Raw genomic sequence first — 6,588 nt, 5'->3', positions numbered from 1 at the left:
GCATCCCAGTCACAAATAGAAGAGCATAATCTGAGATTAAAACATGCCATTGAATAGTTTCAATGTATCTCAAAAGAATTAGGAATTTCACTTCGTTTGTTTCGTCTAATGGTGGAATTGGTAAATCGTCATTCACCTACCTTTATGAAATTTACACTTGGATCTCGGCATCCCATTTCTAAGTTGTGAATCTTCATAGTTGGATCCTAACCTTGATATTTTATCTTTGGGTTATTATATTGAGGTATCTTGAAATCTAACTAAAACTTTCTTTCTTTTCAGATGTCTACTCCTGGAAACACTTCTGCTTCATCCTCCTCCAACCAGAACTTCTCTTTGCTCAATATCTGCTCCAAAGTCGTTATGGATGGCTCAAACTATAACGATTGGATGCGCAACATCAAGATGGCTCTTCGTTTTGAGAACAAAGAATATGTTCTTGAAAAGGAGCTCAAAGAGCTTGATGAGTCTGAAGCTACTCCTGAAGATCTTGCTGCCTACAAGAAACATTACGATGATGCTACCAAAGTGGCGTGCATCATGGTGGCAACCATGTCCCCAGAACTGCAGAGGTACTATGAGGACTACTGGCCTTTTGAGATGAACAATGACCTTATGGAAAAGTACCATAAACGAGCTCGTCAAGAAAAGTTTGAAGTAGTCAAGTCACTCATGGCTTGCAAGATGAAAGAAGGGGAATCGGTTGTGTCACATCTGCAAAGAATGCAAAGCTACATAGAGCGTTTGGTCAAGCTCAACATTCACTTTGATGAGGAATTGGCCATTGACATGGTCTTGAACTCACTACCTGATTCTTATGGTCAGTTTATTCTAACTTACCATTTGAACAATACTGAGCAGACCTTGGCCCAATTGCACAACTTGTTGCAGACAGCTGAGGCAGGAATGAAGGGTAAAAGTATACCCTCCACGCCTACAAGTGCCCCTGTGTTGGCTATTGGACAGGGAAAGGGGAAAAAGAGGAAAGGTCCTCCCAAGCAAAACTGGAAGAGCAAGGCTCAAGCTGGGTCGTCTAGTAATGGCCCAAAGGCTAAGCCCAATGGTTCCACTCCCCATGTTTCTGATCCAAAAGAGGCCGTTTGCTTTTACTGCAATCAAAAGGGGCATTGGAAGAGATCTTGCCCACAATATCTGCAAGATATCAAGGATGGCAAAGTGAAGCCATCTTCGGCAGGTATTTACACTATTTCTGCTAATAACTCATTATCTTCTCGTTCATGGGTCCTTGATACAGGATGTGGTTTTCATATCTGTTCTGATTTGCAGGGACTAAAGGAAAGTGAGGAGATAGAGCGAGGAAGGATAAACTTGATCATGGGAAACAGAAAGTCTTCACCAGTGACCAAGATCGGAGTTTATCAGCTTCTGCTTAGCAATGATGTTAGATTAGATTTAATAAATTGTTCCTATTCGTCTGAGATGACGAGAAACATTATTTCATTTCATGCATTGTTCAGACAAGGTTTCAAATATTCTTTTAATGATTTGAATGGTTCAATTTCTGTTTATAAGAATGGTGTTCTTATGTTTGAAGCTTTACCTTGTGATGGTGTGTATGAAACAGTGACTTGTGTTGATAGCTTAGGAAATAGTGTACTTAATATTGACTTGTCTAATAGTGTAGACAAGGCATGCTTGTGGCATTGTCGTCTTGGACACATTAACAAGAAACGCATAGCCCAACTCCAAAAGGATGGAGTGTTGGAATCATTTGACCTAAAATCAGATGATATGTGTGAATCTTGTCTTTTGGGAAAGATGACACCATTCACAGGGTCTTGTGAAAGAGGTGAAGGTCTGTTGGATCTCATACACACAGATGTGTGTGGGCCCTTCAGATCAACTACAAGAGATGCTAATCGATTCTATGTGACTTTCACTGACGATTATAGCAGATATGGATATATCTACTTGATCAAGCATAAGTCAGAAACTTTTGAAAAGTTCAAAGAGTTTACGCATGAAGTCGAAAATCAATTGGGCAGAAAGATAAAGATACTTAGATCCGATAGAGGCGGGGAGTATCTTAGTATCGAGTTTAACAACTATCTGAAAGAATGTGGGATAGTCTCACAATTGACTCCTCCTAGGACACCACAGTTAAATGGTGTAGCTGAGAGACGTAATCGAACCTTGTTAGACATGGTTCATTCTATGATGAGTCGGGCTTCGCTTCCCATTCACTTCTGGGGGTATGCCTTAGAGACAGCCGCCCACATCCTCAATCTTGTCCCTACAAAGAAGGTTGCCAAAACACCTCACGAAATGTGGACAGGGAAAGTTCCCTCGTTAGCACATATTAAAGTCTGGGGTTGTGAAGCTTTCGTAAGACGAGAGACTCACGACAAGCTAGCAGCTAGAAGTGAGAAATGTGTTTTCATTGGTTACCCAAAGCAGTCTTTTGTATATTTGTTCTACAGGCCTAGTGAGAACGTGGTCTTTGTAGCACGAAGAGGAGTCTTTCTTGAAAGAGAGCTCATATTCAAAGAGGACAGTGGGAGCACTATTGACCTTGAAGAAATTCAAGAGTCAGGCAATGAAGGAACCTTAGATGACACTAGCACTCAACCAGAGGAAACAGTTCTTGTTGAACCAATCGATAACTCATTACCTCTTAGAAGATACACTAGGGTGAGTGTGCCACCTGAGTTGTATGGTTTTCATATTACTTCAGATGGTGACACATTCATAAGTGACAGAACACTGGTAAACTTAGATGAACCAGTCACTTATAAGGAAGCAATGGCAGGCCCAGAGGCTTCCAAGTGGAAAGAGGCAATGGACAGCGAGATTAAGTCCATGTATGACAACCAAGTTTGGAATTTGGTTGATAGTGCACCAGGTCGTAAGACAGTTGGGTGCAAATGGATCTTCAAGAAGAAGACAGACATGGATGGAAATGTGCACACATTCAAGGCTCGACTGGTTGCAAAAGGTTTCACTCAAACCCCAGGGGTTGACTATGATGAGACCTTCTCGCCAGTGGCTAAGATTAAATCTATTAGGATATTGCTCGCCATAGCTGCCTTTCATGATTATGAAATCTGGCAGATGAATGTCAAAACTGCTTTCCTTAATGGGAAGTTGGCTGAAGATGTTTACATGAGTCAGCCAGAGGGTTTTGTTGATGCAAAGTTCCCCAATAGAGTGTGCAAGCTTGAGAAATCCATTTATGGATTGAAACAAGCATCTCGCAGTTGGAATCTTTGCTTCCATGAGAAAGTCAAAGAGTTTGGTTTCTCTAGAAGTGAAGATGAGTTCTGTGTGTATATCAAGGCTAGTGGGAGTATAGTAACTTTTCTGGTGTTGTATGTCGATGACATATTACTTATTGGTAACGACGTTCCAACCTTGAAAGAAGTTAAGTCTTGGCTTGGAAAGTGTTTTGCCATGAAAGACCTTGGAGAAGCTGCCTATATTCTTGGGATTAGAATATTGAGAGATAGAAAGAAGAGACTAATTGGACTTAGTCAGAGCACATACTTGGATAAGGTACTAAAGAGGTTTAGTATGGAAAATTTCAAGAAGGGAGAGCTACCTATCCAGAGCAATACCAAATTGAGTAAGACTCAATGCCCGAGTATAGATGTTGAAATAGATGACATGAGTCGTGTACCTTATGCTTCCGCTGTCGGATCGATCATGTACTCGCCCTGATGTGGCATTTGCTTTGAGCATGGTCAGTCACTATCAGGGAAACCCAGGTAGAGCTCATTGGATAGCAGTTAAGAATATAGTCAAGTATTTGCGAAGGACAAAGGACTGGGTCCTTGTGCTTGGTGGCAGTGATACTTTGAGAGTAGATGGTTACAGTGATGCCAGCTTTCAGACGGATAGAGATAAATTCCGTTCTCAGTTGGGCTGGGTGTTTTTACTGAATGGAGGAGCAGTTACTTGGAAGAGTTCCAAGCAAAATACGGTGGCTGATTCTACTTGTGAATCAGAGTACATAGCAGCAAGTGAGACGTCGAAAGAAGCAGCTTGGTTGAGGAACTTCATCGGGGATCTCGAAGTTGTTCCAACCATCCAGGAGCCTATGGAACTGTTCTGCAATAATGAAGGAGCGGTTGTCTTGACAAAGGAACCGAGAGATCATGGTAAGACCAGACATATCGACAGAAAGTACCATTTCATCAGACATAGAGTTGAAGAAGGCCATCTTATAGTAAAGAGGGTGTCATCTGAAGATAACCCAGCAGATCCCCTCACAAAGGGTCTGAGTAGGGCTAGCATATTCAGCATGCTCGGAGCATAGGACTGAAAGATGATATTAGTTTTAGTAGTTAGATTAGTTTTATTCTGAAACTTGTAACAAAGTAAATGTAATTGACTTTTGGTGATTAAATAATAAAGTATTATTTATAAGTTTGGTTTCTGCCTTTTGTCAATTGTTTATTATTGTGTTTCATTTTTGCATGTTTTACTTCCCGAATAATAAGATTATTCAAACTTCACAGTCACTCATACTTTTGGAAGTAAGTAGTGAATTAAGACTGTCATGAACTGGATTGTAGATTGTCTAAGGATAGACATGGCAATAGAATTGCTGCAACGTTCATGAGTACTCAGAAATTGAGATTTGAGTACTGGATAAACCCTCGCTCAGAGTATCACTTCATGGAATTCATCACGAGTAATACTGAGACGATAATATCTTATAATCTTGAAAGGAAGATATATGAGTTGCAATTTACAAGTCGGTCATGCATTGGTGATACGAAAACGCATCAGTAACTTGGTGTTATAAAACGTATTGTCATGTATGATTTGATGAGTAAAAGATACAAGCATATGAGTCAACGTTTATTCGTTCCTTTTGCCCTAATAGGAAAAGCGATATCTGTGGGCCCCTCGATGATTTGGTGTTGACTTATGTGCTGGGCCCAGCCAGGACTAGATTGATGTGTTCGATTAGAAGTCCTACATCATCACAAATCAGAAATCGGGAAACATAGATTCTGGATAAAGAGATTGATTACATCCCATGTCTTTTGTCTAGGGACATCTGGCAGAACGAAGGATTATATGATCATTTATCTTAGGACACGTAACTGACTGGGTCAGAGTTCGGCAGCAGCTTTTTGGAAGCTACAATTTGCTGGTCAAATTTAGAAGGCATACTAGCAATTATAGTTACAGACTTATCCAAGTGGGAGACTGTTGGATTAGGTGTCTAAGCCCATAACTATAATTGGTATATACTTGAATTGATAGCAGCACAGTCCTTTTGGGTTGCCCTCAACCTAGCAACTGGACAAGGAAATTATGAAATGAGAGATATTAATTTATAAGATTAATGAATTAATATAAATGATTTATTAATATGTTAAAAGATTAATATATTAATTAGAAATCATTATGTTTAATTAATAGTTAGCCAGAAATTAATCAGAATTAATTTTGGGGTTAAAAGAATTAATTATAAAGTGTGGGGACTAGTTTGCAATTAACTAATAGTTGAGTGGAAGGTTCCAGAACCCCCTTGGAAGGAGGTGGACGAAATTCTTAGGGGAAACCCTAGAGATTTCGTCCAAGGGGTCAAACTAAGGCCTTTGGATCTTGCTTAGGCCCTAAGCAAAGGATAACTAGGGTTTTCCCTAAACCCTAGATCCCTCAGCTATTTAAGGAGCCTCCTGGCTCACATTTGAGGTCACTGATTTCTTTGGAAGAAACCCTAAGGCCGAAATTGCATGCTCTCTCCATCCTCTCTCCTCCAAGTTTCCTTCTTGCTAGTTCTTGGGTGTGATTCCATTAGAGGCATTACATTTGTGGTGCTAAGCTTCCAAGAAGATCAAGATCAAGATCAAGAGGATTATCAATTGTTTGCTATAACAATTTAAAGGTATGTAACTCCTAAACCCTAGTTTGTTAATTTCGAAATTAGCCTCTCTCCTCTAGGGTTCTTGTTTTGCAATTCAAAGTTATATGTTCAATAGTTAAAACATAGATCCAAAGTAGGTTGCATGTGAACTTAGGAATTGTTTTCTAGTTTATTTGTTTTACTGAAAACCCATCAAATCTCTATGAGTATTGAAGCAGAAAAGTCCAAAACCCTTTATTATGAAGCTAAGAATAAACTAGAAGAAGAGAAGGGTTTAGTTGAATCTCTAGACTTAAGGATTACTAGTCTTTTGGTAGAGAGAAATAGTATATGAATGGACAATATAATGCTTGTAAAACAACGAAACATCTATTGTAATAATGCTAAAAGATTGTATGTGAAATTAATTAAAGTTTATCATTCTATTGAGATTTATGATGAACAACATCGAAAGCTACTTCTTTTTCTTGCTTTTAAAAGAAAACAGATAGACGAAATCACATATGACTGTGAAAGCAAGATAGCATATTATGATAAAATTTCAAATGATTCATATGCATATGGTATTGTGGATATTAATGAATGTTTGAATATTGATGATCTTGTGAAAACTGTGAATGAGACCTTAAGCAAAAATGAACAAGTCAAGATTTTGAACATAACTGAGAAGTCGACACATTGTTCTCAACAGAATTTTGCTGATATCAAAGATAATTCTTACAATATCAGTGTCGATTGCTCATGAT

The sequence above is a fragment of the Lactuca virosa genome, chromosome 2, assembly GCF_052849685.1.
Source record: "Lactuca virosa cultivar CGN04683 chromosome 2, Lactuca_virosa_CGN04683_v6, whole genome shotgun sequence".
In the NCBI taxonomy this organism is placed as follows: Eukaryota; Viridiplantae; Streptophyta; class Magnoliopsida; order Asterales; family Asteraceae; genus Lactuca; species Lactuca virosa.
Note: the sequence above shows the minus strand (reverse complement) of the source record.